The sequence below is a fragment of the Humulus lupulus genome, chromosome 5 (assembly GCF_963169125.1).
Source record: "Humulus lupulus chromosome 5, drHumLupu1.1, whole genome shotgun sequence".
NCBI classification, from domain to species: Eukaryota; Viridiplantae; Streptophyta; class Magnoliopsida; order Rosales; family Cannabaceae; genus Humulus; species Humulus lupulus.
Window position 1 is genome coordinate 113,560,387 of NC_084797.1, and position 19,991 is coordinate 113,580,377.

The 19,991-nt window shown below is 37.2% G+C and overlaps 1 long non-coding RNA gene across 1 annotated transcript; it reads left to right on the forward strand.

The window, feature by feature from the left end:
* The first annotated feature begins 224 nt into the window (after positions 1–224).
* Positions 225–1,757, forward strand: LOC133780554 (uncharacterized). Its single transcript, XR_009869407.1, has 4 exons — positions 225–242; positions 522–640; positions 787–944; positions 1,515–1,757. It is a non-coding gene; the product is annotated as an uncharacterized LOC133780554 (long non-coding RNA).
* Positions 1,758–19,991: the final 18,234 nt, after the last annotated feature.

The following is a 19,991-nucleotide window of genomic DNA, read 5'->3' on the forward strand; positions in this document are numbered from 1 at the left end:
TCATAGTTCGTGGTCATATCTAAGCTTATGCTTTCTACATATACTCATGTGAAGTGATCTCGTGTTTGTCATTTATTCTTTTAAATTTCTGTTGAGAGTTTAGCTGTGGAATAAAAGAGACATTGGTAACTATGCTCTCTCTGATATATTTTACTTGCACTAATTTTATTCCAATGGGTAACTAATTCTTCTCCTTGCCAATATTCACATTCAGAAAGCTAAACAAGCAGTCTGTCTTGAAGGTATTCTGATTGTTAATTAAGGTTGTAAAGCTTTGGCTTTAACTAATCCTCTTATATAAATTTGACTTTATGATATTTGGAGTCTAATGTCAAAACTGGATATTTATGCAGCATTGTTCCTTTGTAAATTTCTATTTAATTAGCATTTGAAACATTAGTGATGAAATTTGGGTTTTCAATAAGGTCTTCTATTTCTTTGAAACTCTTTTATGACTCTTTAATTTAAGGTCATTCACTAGAGTCTTGCTTGGTTTCTCACCAATGTTATTGGTATTGCAGAGTTATACACAATATATCCCTTTGCCAATCAGTGACCTTGATTCTTGGTTGAAGACACCCTCCATATATGTTTTTGATTGCTCTGCGGCTGGGGGAATATTGTGAATGCTTTTATTGAGGTAAAGCTTTAACTCAAAACATATAATGAATTGATATATGTATTGATAATTAAGGTGCTACGTGACATGAATTCATTATCTGTAATTCAGATATTTATATATAAATATATTTGTAAATATAGTGACTTGATTTGATGGTTTGGCAGCTTCATGATTGGGTTGCTTCTAGCTCCTCTGGATCCACAAGGGATTGCATTGTACTTGGAGCTTGTGAAGCACATGAGACTCTTCCACAAAGTGCTGAATTTCCTGTAGATGTGTTTACGTCTTGTCTCACAACACCTATTAAGATGGCTTTGAGATGGTGAGCTTCTTTTCTTATTCGTCTGTTAGGATCGCCTATCGCGTTTATGCATCTTTATTTGAGATCATGAAGTTTTCTGGTCTTGCCTTGTGGTGTTTATTCCATATGCCTTGTGACGTGATTGGTTTGAATAGATGCTTTGGAATATACACAAGTTAGCTAATCTCTGACTCTATTTTGGGCAGTGAATGCTTTTTCTTATGAGACTAAATTTTTGTTGTTGTATTTTAAGTTGTGGATAACAATTGGTTTTTATTTTTTAAGATAACAATTGGTTTTTGTGCTATGGATCATTAGATCTGTTTTATTAACATAAGGATGTAATATTTGCTTCTACATTTACTATCATTCAAGTCATAGAAATTTAGTATAGTTTAGTTACAAGTAATTTAGTTGCTGCTGTTGACAATTTGTGGTATCTAAAAGATGGAATACATACTGTAGTCTTGAAAAAACTTTCAGAAAATGGTAAGAGCTATGTGGTTTTTATAGTTTTATTTTTGTATGATACTTTAAGCACTGATCTGTAGACTTATCTCAGTTTTTGGTGGATCCTACTCCATTTTCTAGGATCTTGCAGGCAAAGGACACCAAGTGAATTAGATAGAGAGGTTAAGAACTTGAGGGTGGCCTTTACTGACCTGTTTTTGAAGCATAACACTTTCAAAGAAACTGCAAAGCCATCGAGATATTGATGCAAAGAATGGAAGAATGTATTTCACTAATTTTTGTATACATTTCTTGTTTTGTATTTAGTGATAAAGGAATCTGAATTGGGCATAAATTATGTTGTAATATGATTTCTTAAGCCTAGAATAGAAGATTAAATATTGTAATTACATTTCAGTAATTAATAAAAATCTATTTATGTTACCTTATTTGGCTTCAACTTTCATATTTGTTTTCCTAGTTTTGTGTAAGTAAAAAAGGATTATGTTTCTCTAAGCTAATATAGCACATGTATTATACTAAAGTGTAGTATAACAAATAATGTGTTATCCTAAAGTTTAGCATAACACAAAAAATGTGTTATACTAAAGTGTAGTATAACACAAAAAAAGTGTTATACTAAAGTGTAGTATAACACAAAAAAATTGTTATATAATCGACTATAAATAACATAATTCAACACTTATCTATATATTAAAATAACACAGAAATTGTGTTATCGTTGACAATACAATAACACATCTGTATAACACCGATAAAGTGTTATGTAAAGTACCCTGACCTACGATAACATAGTCGGTCTTAACAGAACAGAAAGTGTTATCGTATGTTTTGATAACACATTTTTGGTGTTATTAAAAGCATTTTTTCTTGTAGTGGAAGTACATAGGGCGGTGCCTCCATATACAGGATCTGGTAGGGGCGGAGGCCCCAATGATCTGATGAGGAAGACCCCTGGCACTTCGACCACTACTGGTCCTGATAGGAGGGGTCAGCGTGTTTAGGGTGGCCGCAAGGGAGGTGGTGACACATGGAGGAGCTACCCAGAGTGCACGAGGTGCAGAAGACGCCATCTGGGTGAATGTCGGGCCAAGGCCTGTTATGTGTGCGAGGTGGTGGGACACCTCAAGAAGGACTGCCCAGCAGTGAAAAAATGGGAAACAGGGAAGGTGGACAGCTTGACTCCAGCTCGAGTGTTTACCTTGATGCAGGCAGAGGCCGAGGCTAGTCCCTCGGTGGTGATAGGTTAGCTTTCTAGTGTTGGCTCTCCTTTTACTGTATTCATTGACTCCGGTACTACACATTCATTTGCTTCTAGGAAGGTGATTGATAGATTGTGTAGACCTAGTGAGTACTGTACTGCGGGGTTCGAGACTATTTTGCCTACAGGAGAACTAGTAGTCTCTAGGAGATGGATTAGAGCACTGCCAGTGATGGTTGATGGTAGGGAGCTTTCAGTATACTTGATTGAGTTAGGTATGGAAGACTTTGATATGATTTTAGGGATGGATTGGTTGGTTAGATACGGGGCTACTATTGATTGCAGGAAGAAGATGGTGACCTTTGAGCCTGAGGGGGAGGATCCCGTTGTGTTTGTGGGTGCGGTATGTGGACCCCGCATACCCATGATATCAGCGTTGAGAGCTAGAGACCTATTACAGGGAGGATGTATAAGTTTCCTGGCTAGTGTGGTGGATACTATCAGAGTTTTGACAACAGGGCTTGGAGAAACCAGATTAGTTCGTGAGTTCCTAGATGTGTCCCTGAGGATTTACCAGGGCTACCACCGCACAGGGAGATTCAGTTTGTGATTAAGGTTGCACCAAGGACGGAGCCATTGTTGAGGGCACCATATAGGATGGCACCGACAAAATTGAAGGAATTGAAGATACTGCTACAAGAGCTTCTGGATTTAGGGTTTATCAGGCCTAGCTACTCGGCATGGGGTGCTCCGGCTTTATTTGTGAAGAAGAAGGACTAGACTCAGAGGATGTGTATAGACTATAGAGAGTTGAACAAATTGGCCATCAAGAACAAGTACCCTCTACAAAGGATTGACGACTTGTTTCATCAGCTACCGGGAAAGATGGTATTCTCGAAGATTGGTCTTCAATCTAGTGATCACTAACTGAGAATCAAGGAAGAGGATATACCAAAGATTGCCTTCCGAACGAGGTATTGGCACTATGAGTTTCTGGTTATGTCGTTTGGTTTGACAAATGCCCCAGCAACCTTCATGGAGCTACTGAACAGGGTGTTCAAGGACTTCTTGGATTAGTTTATGATTGTCTTCATCGGGGACATCTTATTGTACTCCAGTTCAGAGGCAGAGCATGAGCAACAACTTAGACAGGTTTTTCAGAGATTAAGAGAGCACCGGTTGTATGCCGAATTCAAGAAGTGTGAGTTTTTTCTACCAGAATTGACATTCCTTGGCCACATGGTTGGTAAGGATGAGATTAAGGTGGATCCATCTAAAGTGGAAGAAGTTAGAGATTGGCCGACGCTAAGGAACCCCTCAGAGGTTAGAAGTTTCCTTGGATTGGAAGGTTACTACATACGATTTGTGGAAGGGTTCTCGAAGATTTCTGCACCGATGATAGAATTGACAAAGACGAATTTGAAGTTTGTATGGTCAGATAAGTGTGAGAGCAATTTTCAAGAATTTAAGCGACGACTTATTACTGCACCTGTGCTGAGTCTTCCTTCGGAGGAAGGAAAGTTTGTGGTATATTGTGATGCGTCGAGGTTGGGTTTGGGATGTGTGTTAATGTAGAACGGGAATGTTATAGCTTATGCATAATGGTAGCTGAAGGAGTTTGAGCACTGACACCCTACCCATGATTTGGAATTGGCAGCAGTGGTATTCACACTGAAGGTGTGGCGACATTATTTGTATGGAGAGAAGTGCAAAATATACACCAATTACAAGAGTTTGAAGTACTTCTTCACCCAGAAGGACCTGAACATGAGAAAGAGGCGGTGGCTGGAGTTTGTAAAGGACTATGACTGTAACATTCTTTACCACCCAGGGAAAGCCAATGTAGTGGCGGATGCATTGAGTCGGAGAGGCCCGGGACAGTTGTTTAGTTCTACTCAGATATCGAAAGAGTTTGCTAAGGAGATGTCCAGAGCGAGGATATAGTTGGTGGTGTGCTGGTTGGCAACATTACTTTGTAGTCGACCCTTCTAGAGCAAATTAAGGAGGGTCAGTTGGTTGATGCACAATTAAATGAACTTAGAGGGAATGTCTTAGCAGGAGCAGCTAAGGACTATTCCATTTATCAGGTTGGTTTGCTACGGTATCAGGGACAGATTAATGTTCTAACTGATGTGGGGATTAGACGTCAGATACAGGATGAATCCCATACTACGCCACACTCAATTCATCTAGGCACCACGAAGATTTATCAAGATCTACGGACGTTTTATTGGTGGGTCGGGATGAAGAAGGATGTGGTGGAGTACGTGGCCAGGTGATTGACCTGTCAGCAGGTGAATGCTGAGCATCAGCGACCAGCAGGGTTTCTACAGCCTCGGTGTGGAAATGGGAGGATATTACGATGGATTTTGTGGGAGGTTTACCAAGGGCAGTGGGGCAACATGACTCAGTGTGGGTGATAGTAAATAGGTACACCAAGTCAGCTCACTTTCTTCCAGTGAAGATGACTTATACGGTGGATCAGTATGCGGGGCTGTATGTGAGGGAGATTGTACGTCTCTACGGGGTTCCTAATTCTATAGTGTCAGTCCGGGATCCTATATTTACCTCCAAGTTTTGAGGTAGTTTGCAGAAGGCTATGGGTACCCAGTTGAAGTTCAACATAGCCTTTCATCCTCGGACGGATGGACAGTCTGAGAGGATGATTTAGGTATTGGAGGAAATGCTCAGAGCATACATGATAGATTTTCAAGGGTACTGGAGTAAGTATCTCCCGTTGATTGAGTTTTCTTACAACAACAGTTATCAATCAACGATTGGAGTAGCTCCATATGAGATTTTATATGGGAGGAGATGCCGATCGCCCATTCATTACGATGAGATGGGTGAGAGGAAATATTTGGGACTGGACATGGTTCAGAAGAATAATGAGGCTATCGAGAAGATTCGAGCTCGAATGCTTGCTTCACAAAGCACACAGGTTGGGGACAATGAGTTTCTGTGAGTCTCACCACTGCGAGGGGTGAGAAGATTTGGGAGGAAGGGAAAGCTAAGCCCTAGATTCATTGGACCTTTTGAGATCCTGGAGAGGATTGGGCAGATGGCTTACAGGTTAGCTTTGCCACCGTCGTTCTTAGGAGTTCATGATGTATTTCATGTTTCAATGCTTCGGAGGTATGTCTCAGATACACCGCATGTGTTGAAGTATGAAGACTTGGAGTTGTAGATAGATTAGTCTTATGAGGAGCGACCGGTTCAGATCTTAGACAGAAAAGATAAGGTTCTATGGAACAAGACTATTCCTCTGGTTAAAGTATTATGGAGGAATAGCAGGGTTGATGAAGTGATGTGGGAGCTTGAGTCAGCAATGCGGGATCTGTATCCCTAGTTATTCACGTAAATTTCGAGGACGAAATTCTTAGTAGGAGGGGATAGTTGTAACAACCCAAAATCACTAATAAGGCTTAAGGGCCTTGATTAGCGTGCCAGGAGGGCATAATTGGTTTTGGTGTGATTTAAATGATTAAATGCATGATTATATGATGTACATGGTTATATGATTATATGGATATGTGAAATGCATGTTTATAAGTATTAATATGCATTTGGGCCCTATTTAGCTTATTAGGGCAAATTTGTAGTTTTGGTCCGTTGATGGCATAAATGTGATTAATTGTTAAGACCACATTATTATGTGGATATACTGCAGCATATGGCTCTAGGTGGTCCTAGTGGGCGAATTGGCAAAATTATCACGGCGAGGATTTATACCTGGCTCGGGGGAGCCTAGGGGTATTTTTGGGAACTTAGAAAATATATTGGGGATTATTAGATATTGGGAAAAATAATCGGTAATTAATTGGGGGATGAGATTTATTGGTGGATATTAGGAACACTCGAGGAATTAGCGGGAATTGGGAGCAATGACCATTATACCCCTAGATTGAGTTAAGGAAAACTTTTATTTGGGAGGGTAAAATAGTCTTTTCCTAAGTCTAAGGATATACTCAGCCTTTTCTTAGAACAAAACAGAAAGTTCTGGAAAATTGAAGGAAACAAAGAAAAAGGGAAAACTCTCTCTCAACTCACCTCTCTCTCTCTCTCCCACATATATCTCTCTCCCTTGCTTCCATTTGCACATTGAAGCTTAGCATCAAATGGGGTGCAATTTCTAAGCTTGGCCTGTGGAAATATTTGAAGTAATTGAAGGGAAATTAAGCTTGAACTGTGGCTGGAAATTATAGGAAAAGTCAGAGTTTTGGAGTTGAGTTGGTGTGAGGATTCAGCTGGAAATTGAGCTCCCAAATTAAGGTAAAAACTTTGACATTAATCTCTGAATTTCGATGGATTGGTTTAGGTAAACTATGGGTTCTTGGGTATGAGAGTTTATGCTGTGTTAGACTGAGATTATAGGTTAATTATGGCTAGTGAATTGGGATATAGATTCTGTATTGTCGCTAAGCTTTTGGGTGATCAAAATGTGTAATTTAGTTATGAATTCGTAGCTGAATTGGTGTTGAATTGAAGGGATAAGTTGGGAAAAATCTAGGTAAAACTTGAGTGTTCTTGGCTGGGAGAAGGAGGAGAAAAGCCAAGGTTTCTCTAGGTACGAAGGGTGCGCTGCGACCCATCCTAGGGGGCACCGCGGTGCTTGTGGCCCTTCAGGCAAGTCCCGACTTGCTAAGCCAAGTCACGACCCGACTGGGAATTTCGGCCGTGGAAATGTTTCAAGAATTGTTAGGGCTCGGGGGTTCGAACCTAGGTGCTCGGGACAATTTCTACTACCTGGTTTAGTAGAAATTGAGGTCTCAGAGGCTAGTTTTTGTCTCCTTGGTATTTTAATTCTGATTTGAAAGTTGATGGATATTAATGGCCCTTGTGACTTGGTTTATGGCCGAGGCTCAAGGCTAAGAACTGCACTCAGAACCAGTTCACCTTCTCCGCTCAGAATCAAAGGTAAGAAAACTACACCTGTTTATGTGGCTATGTTGGGACTAGGGTTCCCAATATTTGTATACAATGCTATATGATTGTGTTATTCCATGTGAGCATGAAATCAATGGCCTAAGAGTGCCAGATCTGATATTTACGCACAGGACGCAGCTCGACCATTGAGAGCAGAGGTTAGCTAAATAATCAATGAGCTCAGCCTAAGGGAGCCGGAGTCAGTGGGTTATATAGAGGGTGCGGCCTAAGGGCATCGACCTAGGACGTATTATGACTATAATGTGTTTACTTTTGTTAAGTTGTTGCCTATAGGTTATTTGATACTAGTTTAAATGGTTTGTGATTTGTTGGTTTGTAGCAATTATTATGTGTCTATCTTAAGGTGTTGAATACATGTTTCACTACTTGATGGATCATTTGATTATCTATATTTTTTATGCTTTGTATAATGGTTTTCTTGCTGGGCCTTGGCTCACGGGTCCGACATGGTGCAGGTAAAGGCAAGGGTAAGGTGGACCAATCCTAAGTTGAAGAGCTCTGGGGTAGGATGTACACAGTCAGCTTCTCGACCGCCACGAGCGAGGGATAGTACAGTGACAGCAAAACCAAAAATGATTTTGTTTCCATTATAGTGGCTAGTGAATGTAGAAGACTTTTGAATGTAAAGATGTGGAGTTCCAGGTTGGGGACCATGTCATTCTACGAGTTTCACCACTACGAGGGTTGAGAAGATTTGGAGTAAAGGGCAAGTTGAGCCCTCGATTTGTTGGAGCTTTTGAGGTTCTAGAAAGGATTGGACAGGTGGCTTACAGGTTGGCCTTGCCACCGTCGTTGTTGGGAGTTCATAATGTGTTCCATGTTTCTATGTTGCGGAAGTATGTCTCAGATACAACGCATGTGCGAAAGTATGAGGTCTTGAAGTTGCAGATAGATTTGTCCTATGAGGAATGACCGGTTCAGATTTTAGATCCGAAGGAGAAGGTTCTACAGAATAAGAAGATTCCACAAGTTAAAGTATTGTGGATGAATAGCAAGGTCGAAGAAGCGACCTGGGAGCTTGAGACGGTTATGCGGGAGAAGTATCCCGAGCTATTCAGGTAAATTTCGAGGAAGAAATTCTCAGTAGGAGGGGATAGTTGTAACGACCCAAAATCACTAATAAGGCTTAAGGGTCTTGATTAGTGTGCCGGGAGGGCAGGATTGGAATATGTGTGAAGTTATTAGCTTAATGCATGATTATATGATAAGTATGCTTGTGTGATTATATGAATATATATGAAATGCATGTCTACAAGTGTTAGTATGCATGTAGGCCTCGCTTAGATTAAAGGGGTATAATTGTAATTTTAGCCTGTTGTGGGCGTAAATATGATTGTATGTGAGAACTGTGAGGACCACATTTTTATGTTGGTAAATCTGCAGCATGTGACTTGAGGCGATCTTAGGGAGCTAGTTAGCGGGAAAGTCACAACGGGACCTAATACTTGACTTAGGGTAAGTCAAGGGGTATTTTGGGTATTAGATGGTTATTTCGGTTATCGGGTTACAGAAATAAATAATTAGAGATATATTTGAGGGTAGAAAGCTTACATGGGAATACTGGGGAATTTTACAATTTTTGCCCTTGGGGATATTATGGTAGCTCGAGCCTGGAGAATGACTTAATTAACTAAGGTTGGACTAAGTAAAGTTGCGAAAACAATAGAAAAAAACCTAAATCGACCCTCTCCTTCTCTCAGTTTTATCTCTTCTCTTTCCTCTTTTTTCTCTCAAAGGAAAACCATTGGAACTTAAGAGATTCAGCTGGGAACTCAGTGAATTGAGCTGAAGTTTTTGAAGATTAGTCTGGTATTTAGCTAAGGAGTTCAACCAGGATTGAGGTAAGACTTGAATTACACTTTTGGGTATTTAAATTCTGTGGTTTTGACTGAGTTCTAAGAGGTTTTTGGGTTTTGAAATTGAAGACTGAATTGAAGCTTGGAACCTGGGAGTTAGCTCAGAAATTCTATAGAGAATTGGTGCTTCAGTCAAGGTAAACTCGAGTTTGTGATTTAATGTCTGAATCTGGGGGTTTTCTTGACTGCTTCTGATGTTTTTAAGCTTTGGAGGTTCAAAAATTGAAGTGGGATTTTTGTAAGTTTCTAGGCTAAGTTTTTGTTGGATTATGTTGCTAGGAACGTGCTAGAAAGTTGTGACAATTGGGTTGTGGAGTTAGGATGGTTTTGGGTAGTTTTGAGTGTTAAAAAAGGTGGTTTTTCTGAGTTCACGTATGAGCGTCGTGGCCCTGTTCTTCCGTGCCGTGGCTCTAGGTTGAATCAGAAGATGGTGACCTCTCTGGGCATCGTGGCCCCTATAGGGCTGTGCCGCAGCGCTAGGCTAATTTCAGGACAGGGGAAATTTGAGTTTTTAGGGATTTGGTTCAGGGGGCTCGGGGGACGCTTCTGCTACCTTGTGTGGCAAAACGGGAGGTCCCAAGAGCACGGGATTGGTTCCGGGAGATGATTATGAATTTTTTAGTAATGTGAGTGCAATGTATGAGTTGTGACTAGGTATTCGTAAAGGCTCGGGTTAGAGGACCGCGCTCGGGATTTCTGTGCTCAAGAAGCTCGGTACATAGTAAGAAAACTGCACCCGATTGTGAATTTATAATGGGACTAAGATTTCCCTATTTTGTATGCTTTATGAACGATGGTATTATGCCATGTGAATAATGAACAAATGGCCTAAGGGTGCCGGATTTTATATTGGCGCACAGGACGCGGCTCAGCCATTGGTAGCTGGGGACAGCTTATTATTCACTGAGCTCGGTTTAAGCGGATCTGTGTCAGTGGGTAAAGAGAGGGTGCGACCTAAGGGCGTCGACCCTGATTATCATGTGATTTGATTATTATTGTTTATTGATGAATTTATTATGTAGAATTGCTGAAAGTTGGTTTGTTGATTCTCTGGTTATGTCTTTGGACTATGTGATCAATATGGTATGCTGAATTTATGAACATGCGTTAAGGGTTATTCAATTGCTATTATTTTTTGTGCTATAACGTTATATTTTTCTTGCTGGGCCTTGGCTCATGGGTGCTACGTGGTGCAGATAATGGCAAAGGCAAGGTTGATCAACCTTGAATTGGAGAGCTCTGAGGGTAGAATATACATGATCAGCTGCTCAGCTGCCACAGTTGAGGAGGAGACAGGAACAGGAGAACCATCAAAATCTGTTTTGCCTTAGAGTGCCGCCATTGTACTTTGAAAATTTTGTAAACTGACTTTCAAACACTGTATCTTTTGGGATCCCTTGTATAAAATGTTTAATTATATGAAATGTATATTTTATGACCAAAACCTTTTTACCCTAGTTCATTAGCGATGTTAGTAACACGTTTTTCACTAAATGACTTGATTAGCAAGTCCCACACCATTATAAATACACAGTGTAACGGTCTTGGCTACCCATGGCGTTACATCTTGCACCTTTATAAACACACAGTGTAGCAGTCTTGGTTATCCAGGGGCGTTACAGTACATGTGAGGCCAAGCATTTTTGCTAATCCCATCATTAGTTCTGTCCTTTTGTAGAGAGATAGTTCTAGTTTATGGGATTTATTTCACATATAAATATATAGCTCGCTTTGGTATCAAGTTCTAACACTTAATTAGATGGTAGAATGAAATGCATTTATTTATTATAAGCATAATATTTCTTTGCAATGCTATATTAGTGATAAAGAGAAAGTGCATAAAAAGAGCGTTACTAGTTACTACTACTTATCGTGCTGCTTCATGAATTTTGTTTGTTTGTTGGCTTTCACAAACAAATGCTGGAGTAATGATGCCTACTAATTCTGTCTTTTGGATTATTATAGTCCTATTTCATAAATTAGCCACCTCTATATATGGGTGATTTGGTTCATGACTCAAGCCAGCCCAAGTCTCAATAAGGGACCATTGGGCTAAAAGAACCATGAATCTAGGCTCTCCCAACTCTACCCGTGCCAGCTTTATTTGTCGTATTTGTCGTGGCACACATCTACAGAATATATATACCATTTCTGTAATGTATTTGGTTATTTAGTTTTCTAACAGAACTTATTTGTAGGTAAGTACAAACTTGGTCGTTTGCAAACTAATATTAAACTTTCATGCAACAAGATTGAACGAGGCTAACATAGATGGACTTGATGGTAAGAAATGGATCAAACATCTTGTAAGGCTTATCATTTTGCTATATTTGTAATGCATAATGCAAACATCAAAATTGTTTTTTTTCTGAGATTAGGTAGAAGTTTAAAAAATATAATGTATAAATTTCAAGATTATTCATATTTGTTCCAAAATTTGTTTTATAATGTATACGTTTCCAGATTATTAATATTTGTTCTAAAATCCTAGAGTGTGAGTTGTTAGGTAATGAATTATTTTATATAAAGATGATAGGGAAATTTGGAGGTGGACGGTCAAAGCTACAAGGATAGGAAATTAGTTAGTTAATGAAAAATATTGTCTTGGCAGGTACCAATTTCATGAGATCTTATGGTTTGACACACTAGTTTTTCTCTGTCAAGTACAATTTTCTTACATGTATTCAAACTTGTTCATGAATTTTTTTTTAAGTTAGCTTCCAAGATATGTTGTTTTTAGATTTGCTAGATTTTGATTCACTGTAATATTCAACTGAATTGATCTTTTTATATATAATTTAACTCTTACGAAGTTTCACAATTATCTCACTATTTTCTATTATGTTTCTCTATTTTCTATTGTGTTGATTTAGTTTTGGCCTAAAATTTTGTGAGGTAAGTCCAGATTAGTTTAGTTTTAGCTCTTTTATATGCATTTTCAGATGTTAATGAATGCACACAAGTTCCTATGAAGTGCACATTGGTAGCTTGAATTGGTGCTGCATGCTTGGCATTCTTAGAGAGAAAACACAGAATAAATAATGAATGGAAGGGTACTTCATTTTTAATGCTATTCTTGCTCATCATTCATTGACGGGTGGAAAAATCCAAAGTTGCTTCATAATCTTTTTCAATATTGAAGTCAATTTGATAACAAAAATTCACAACCACATATCTTATGAGTGGATAGTGAGATATTTATAAAATCTTTCTTATCAATTATCACAATGAATATTTGATTGATTTATTTTTGTTAATCTTTAGTTATCATAATGATCTTTGTTGTTGCCTTTTTCATGGATCGATACTTTGCTTTACTTGATGAACATTAAATAATTTGCTTATTCCGTTCATGGTCTCACTCTCACTTTTTTTGTTCTGTTTTTGGGTAGGTTGGCTTATTTTAATTGTTATTTTTTTCTATTCTATTCTAAATGTCTTAGAATAGTACGAATTGGGATTCAAGCAACAGGATTGTAAGATTGTCAAAGGTGGAAGTTATATGTGAGTTGTTATGATTGTTCTTTATTCATTTTTGTAAATCCTATAATTGGCATATTTTATAAAAATATTTTTTTCTTAAAAGATAAATTAGTTGTTTCCCTTTATTGTCATTTTCGGAAATTCACTTTCCCTTTTTGTGAATTTCGGATTTTATTAGCTTCCTTATTTAGCTTTATATTGTCCCAATTTATTTATAAAAGGAAGTTATATCTTGCAAATATTCAGTACTTATCCAAAGTCATTTCATGAATATTTGTTTATATATTTTCGTGCAGCTCAAGAATTGAAAAACAGGAAACTGAATCCTTAATGGCAGTAATTGTTGTTTCCTTTTTGAGTTTGTTATTTATCCGACACATGTCTTAGCGGTCCCCACCAAAAGCGTATCTGTCGGATCAACATCTTTTAAAAAAGGCATCTCTTCATCAATCAAGAATATCTTCAATGATTCTTGCCTTTATTAGGAGATTCTTTCTCAACCTTTATGAGCACGAAAAATGACTATAAATAGGGCTCTAAAGGCAGTGAGAAATGTAAACTCTGAGATGCATAATTTGTGAGCATAATTGTAATATTTGTGAGAGTTCTTCTTTGTATTCAAGATCATAAGTATTCATGTAATGTTGTAGAAATATGTGTGTTTAGTTTTTAGTAGTGAGTTTATACCATGTTCATGAGTGAATACACATTGTAATTTGAACACAACGTTTATAGTTTTCGGGAGAAGATTTTTACAAGCCTTGCGCCGGGAGGATGCAAGCACTCACTGGCCATTGAAGGGAGTTCAAGTGGTTGAGCGTTTCAATCAATATCAGATTAGTGAAGAGAAGTACAACAAAGTTGCGGAAAATTTCCAGAGGGAGTCTTGTTTTGTTTAAGTCAATATTTTGTATTTGTGATTCTTTATTAATTGGTTTTATTCTCTGGGCGTGGCCCCAAGGAGTAGGTTATCCGAAATGGTTTCTGAACCTTGTAAAAATTCGTTGTGTTCTTTATTGTTTTGCACTGTCTTTTTATTGTGTTCAGTTTTTGTCATGACAAGTTCGGATTCTGTCCCGACAGAACTGGAATCTATGTAAACAGTTAATTACCATTCCGCACTTTAATTAATTCAAATGGTTTAATTAATTTGGTAATTTCTAAAATCTGAACTTGATTGGACTGATGCTGAAGATAAACTGTCCAGTTACAATAATAAAGCATTACATGCTATTTTTAATGGTGTCGGTGAAGGTTATATTAAATTGATTTCTTCATGTGTTTCGGCCAAAGATGCTTGGCGAATCCTTCAAACTCAATTTGAAGGAACTGCTGATGTTAAGCGTTCTAGGCTTGTTATGCTCACTACAATATTTGAAAATTTGAAAATGAAAACCTCACTAAAGTTTATGAGAAATTGTCAGATATTGCTAATGAATAATTTGGTTCGAAAAATTGTTAGAGTTCTCCCTGATAGGTTTCAGACGAAGTTAACTGCAATTGAAGAAGCAAAAGATCTGGACAAAATAAAAGTAGAAGAATTGATGGGTTCACTTCGAACTTTTGAACTAAACCAACAAATTAGACAAAAAGGTAAGACAGAAGAAATCAAGGAGAAATCTATTTCCTTGAAATCTTCTAAAGAAAAGAAGGAAAGTTTGGATGATGAGGATGATGAGATGGCTCTGTTGACAGAAAATTTCCTAAAATACATAAAGAAATTGGGAAACAAAAAGGCCATATCCAAATACCCAAACGGTAATTTTTCTAGACCTTTTGAGACTAATAAAAAGGGTATTCAGTGCAGGGAATGTGAAGGATTTGGACACATACCTTAAAGAAAAAAAAAAGTCATGACAACCACTTGGAGTGATCAAGACTCTGAACAGAGTGATGAATTCCTTAACCTCTGTTAACAAAGGTATGATTTTCTCTTCAATTGATTACAAGGACGTGTTATGCCTTAATAATTATGTTCAGAATAATGAGAATTCTGACATTGATTCTGATGATTCTGACTTAGATGAGGAGTCATTGAAAGAGTCTTATAAAATAATGTATGATCAATGGTTGAAAGTGTGTTTTGAGAATCGCCTAATTGCTAGCAATAATAAAAAATTTGTTGAAAAAATTGAAGAACTTGAGATAATTATTGCTTCCAAAAATGATGAAATTAATTCTTTGAGTGAAGAAATTGAACTTTTGAAAAAAGGTGTCAAAATGCTTAATCTTAGATCTGGAATATTGGATGATATTCTTTCTACAGGAAAAAAGGCTGGTGATTATAGTGGATTAGGATCTAATGGATCTGAATCCTCAAGAAAAACGGTTTTTGTAAAATCTATCAATTATCCGACTGTTGTGCCAACTAACCGTTATGTAGGAACAAGTCACTCTGCTGAGACCACAAAGTTGTCATCTGTTCCAACAGATCTAAAACTAAAGAAATTTTTTCCAAAAAGAAACATTGGACAATTGGTACCATTTTTTCATTTTTGTGGGATGAAAGGACACATAAGACCTTAGTGTTTTTATCTGTAAAATTTGTTTAAAAAGAATTATGCTAAACACTTTGGTAGTACGAATCAATTCTTGACCAAAAGGAATTCACAATAAAAAACAATATGGGTCAAGAAAGTTAACTTTGTCTGCTTGGCTACCTTTACCTGTCATAAAATGCATGCATCTAGTTCCTGGTACTTTGATAGCGGTTGTTCAAGACATATGACAGGTGATGCCAACATACTTACCAACTTCAAATCCTTGAAGTGTGGAGTAGTAACATTTGGGGGTGGAATGACAGGAAATATTTTAGGTAAAGGTACTCTAAACATTGAAGGGTTACCAAAACTGAAAAATGTGCTTCTTGTTGATGGGCTGAAAGCCAACTTAATTAGCATAAGTCAAATTTGTGACCAAGGTTTTCTTGTTTATTTTTTCGAATGATGAGTGTAGTGTTTTAAATCAAAGTGGTGACATTGTTCTCAAAGGTTCTCGTTCTTTGGATAATTGTTACACTCTCACACAAAAATTCACATGTCATGCGTCTTCGTCAAGTTTTAATATTATTGACTTGTGGCATGAAAAACTTGGACATGTAAATTTAAAAAACTTGAAAAAGATTGCTAATACAGGTCTCATCCGTGGTATACCCAAGCTGGGTAAAGAATCACTTGGTAAGTGTGAATCATGTCAATTGGGAAAACTGTTGAAAATTTCCCATAAAGCATTACATGTGTTAGAATTATTGCATATGGATCTCATGGGTCCTATACAAGTTGAAAGTATTAATGGTAAGAGATACATTTTTGTATGTGTGGATGAATTTTCTAGATTTACTTGGGTAGATTTCTTAAGAGAAAAATCAGATACATTTGAAGCTTTTCAAACACAATGCACAAGACTTAGAGTTGAAAAAAATTGTAACATTGGAAAGATTGTAAGAATACAAAGTGATTATGGTAAGGACTTTGAAAATTCTGTTTATGATGAATATTGTAAATCTTTTGGAATTTTGCATGAATTTTCTGCTCCCAAAACCCCTAAACAAAATGGGGTAGTGGAACGGAAAAATCGTACCCTGCAGGAAATGGCCAGAGTTATGCTTAATAGTAAAAAACTCTCAAAGAAAATGTGGGTGGAAGAAATTAATATAGCTTGTTACACAATTAATCGTGTTTTTCTACGTCCAGGTACAAATAAAACTCCTTATGAAATCTGGAAAGGTAGAAAACCTAATGTCAATTATTTTTATGTATTTGGGTGTCTGTGTTATATTCTAAGAGATCTTGAGAATTTGGGCAAATTTGATGCCAAAAGCGATATGGGAGTTTTTCCTGGTCATTCCACCAATAGTAGGGCTTATCGTGTCTATAACATGAGAACTCAAACTATTATGGAATCAACTAATGTGGTTGTAGATGATTTAAAAGATTTTTCTGAGTACTCCCATGAGGAGGAAATTGATAGGCTCAGTGATGTTCAACATCATAAAGAAATGGCAGATCTGACAGCTCAGCCTTCGGAGGTGACAACAGCCACCGCTGATGTATCAAATCCTGATTCTGTCGAAACAACAACTGGGAAACCAGAGAAGGAAAATCCAGTTATTTCCTCTGACTCTGTTCAAAGAGAACCATCACCTAGAGTTAAAAAGAATCACCCTTCTGACCTTATTTTGGGAAATCTTGAAGAGAGTATGGTCACTCAAAAGAGGTATGTAAATGTAGTTCAATTTGTTTGTTTTACTTCTACTTTGGAGCCAAAAAATGTGAAGGAAGCCTTAAATGATGAATCATGGAACAATGCTATGAAAGAAGAGCTAGATCAATTCGCAAGGAATGAGGTATGGATTGTTGTCCCTAGACCGAGTCATACTAATGTTATAGGTACAAAGTGGATATTTAAAAATAAAACTGATGAATTTGGGACCATAATAAGAAATAAAGTTAGACTAGTTGCACAGGGGTACACTCAAGTTGAAGGAATTGATTTTGATGGGACATTTGCCCTTGTTTCAAGACTTGACTCCATAAGATTATTACTAGCTATTTCATGTGTTCTTGGTGTTAAATTATTCCAAATGGATGTAAAATTCACATTTTTAAATGGATTTTTGAATGAAGAAGCTTATGTGGAACAACCCAAAGGGTTTGAGGATCCTTACAATCCTAATCATATTTTTAAATTGCAAAAAGCTTTGTATTGGTTGAAACAAGCCCCACGAGCTTGGTATGAGAGACTAACTCATTTTTTGGTCTCAAAGGGGTACAAGAGAGGGGGAGTAGACAAAACACTTTTTATTAAAAATGTTGATGAAAATATTATGATAGCACAAATCTATGTTGATGATATAGTGTTTGGTTCTACTAATGATTCTCTAGTGCAGGAATTTGTGTAACAAATGGAGGAAGAGTTTGAGATGAGCATGGTAGGAGAACTCAATTTCTTCTTAGGACTTCAAGTGAAGCAGTCAGATGAGGGAATTTTCATTTCATAAAGCCAGTATGCAAGAAGTCTATTGAAAAATTTGGACTCGATGCATCTAAACCTGCTAAAACTCCAATGGGTACTACGGTCAAATTATCTAAAGATGAGAATGGGAAGAAAGTTGATCCAACTCTTTACAAGAGTATGATTAGGATTTTCCTTTACTTAACTGCAAGTTGCCCTGACATCAGTTACAGTGTTGGAGTGTGCGCTCGTTTCCAAGGGAACCCCATGGAGTCTCATGTGACTGTTGTAAAAAGAATTATTCGTTCCATCAATAGTACTCTTAATTTAGGCATTTGGTACTCCAAAGAAACAAATTCCAACATTCTGTGGTATAGTGATGCATATTGGGCAGGAAACACCGATGATCGCAAAAGTACAAGTGGTGGTTGTTTTTATTTAGGAAACGATTTGGTCTCCTGGCATAGTAAAAAACAACACTCCATCTCCTTGTCAACAGCCGAAGCTAAGTACATTGATGCTGGAAGCTGTGGTACTCAACTTTTGTGGATGAAACAAATGTTGGCAGACTATGGGTTTGGTATTAAAACTTTAACCATTTTTTGTGATAATACAAGTGCTATTAATATCTCCAAAAATCCTGTTCAGCACTCTCGCACCAAACATATTGACATTCGTTATCATTTTATTAGGGAACTTGTTGAAAACAAAACATTGATTTTGGAATATGTTGAGACTAACAAACAAATGGCAGATATTTTTACTAAAGCTTTAGAAACGGTCAAATTCGATTCCCCAAGGAAATCCATGGGGGTTATTTTTTTATTTGTAATTGCCAATAAATTGATTATTTTTCCTTGCATATGTGTTTGTATAAATCTCTTGTCCTGTTTGGAAGAAACTTGATGGGCACATTTTTTGTAGATTAGAAAATGATCGTTATAAATCTTATACTTTGTTTGGAATAAAGAACCATTTTTGAAAAATTATAGACCATTCAATTTATATTTGATCAAATCATTGTGTGTAAGTGCTTTCCTTAATCCAGTTTCTTTTTCAAGAGTCATTTTGGAAAAGTGCTACCTATACTAATGTGTGAAAGCCGACACTGAGTAAGTTGGTACCAGGTAATCAACAATTATATTGGAGGATACTCTACCAATGTAAAGGGCTACCATCAGTATATGAGTTATTTCCTCCATTATGGTTACAATTTGAAAAAGGCTACCATTGCCAAACATGGGCAATGACCCTAGCTTCAAAAAACCAAAAAGAAACGCCAAATTGATTACACATGCCTGTTGACTAGACTGTGTAAGATGGTTGTAAGACTCATACATATAATGAATTGATTCAAATATGATTTGTGATTGGTGTATTTTTTGAATTGTGGTCACTTAGTATTTGAATTATAACTCATTTATCTAATTTGTGAAAAATATGGTTATCTTGTTTCTTTTGAATAGAACTTGGCATTTACATGGACACATAACGTATGGCAATTTACACTATATTTTTGGCAATTTTGTAATAAAATAAAATAGAAAAAATGGTAAAATAAAATATGTTTTGAACCGTGTACTTAAAAATAAAACAAATAAAAAAAAGGTTTGAAAAATTAATTGATGCAATTTATTTATTTTATCTCAATATATTCTAAAATATTCAAAAAGTTTCCAATTTTGAGGAGTGAAAGAATTTGTTTTTAAAAGAAGATATTTTGGCATTTATCACATAAAATCTGGTTACCCATTTTCGGTTACCCATTTTTGAACTTGCCTCATTTGTGCACCGAATACTCTATATATTCGGTTTCACTTTGGTTGTTTCATACTCAGTGTTTTCTTGTTGAATCTCTCACTTATAACCGAAGAGTTTAGGGTTTCTTTCTTTGTGTGTTTCACTTGTTTCTCTTTTAGCAGCCATGAAGGCTCGAGGTCGTGGTTCATCTTCCAAAGCTGTGAAGTCTCAGCAAGAGACAGTTCCTGAGTCAGTTTCCACCGCCACTCCTCCTGTCCCAGCATCAATCCCTACTGTCTCGCCTCCTACAGCCGTCGACCTTAAACCACAACAAGAAAGAAGGTTCTTGCTCTTTCGGGTCCTATAGGATCTACTGTTCTTGAAGCTGCAAGTAAAGGAGTTACGTTCCCCAACTTG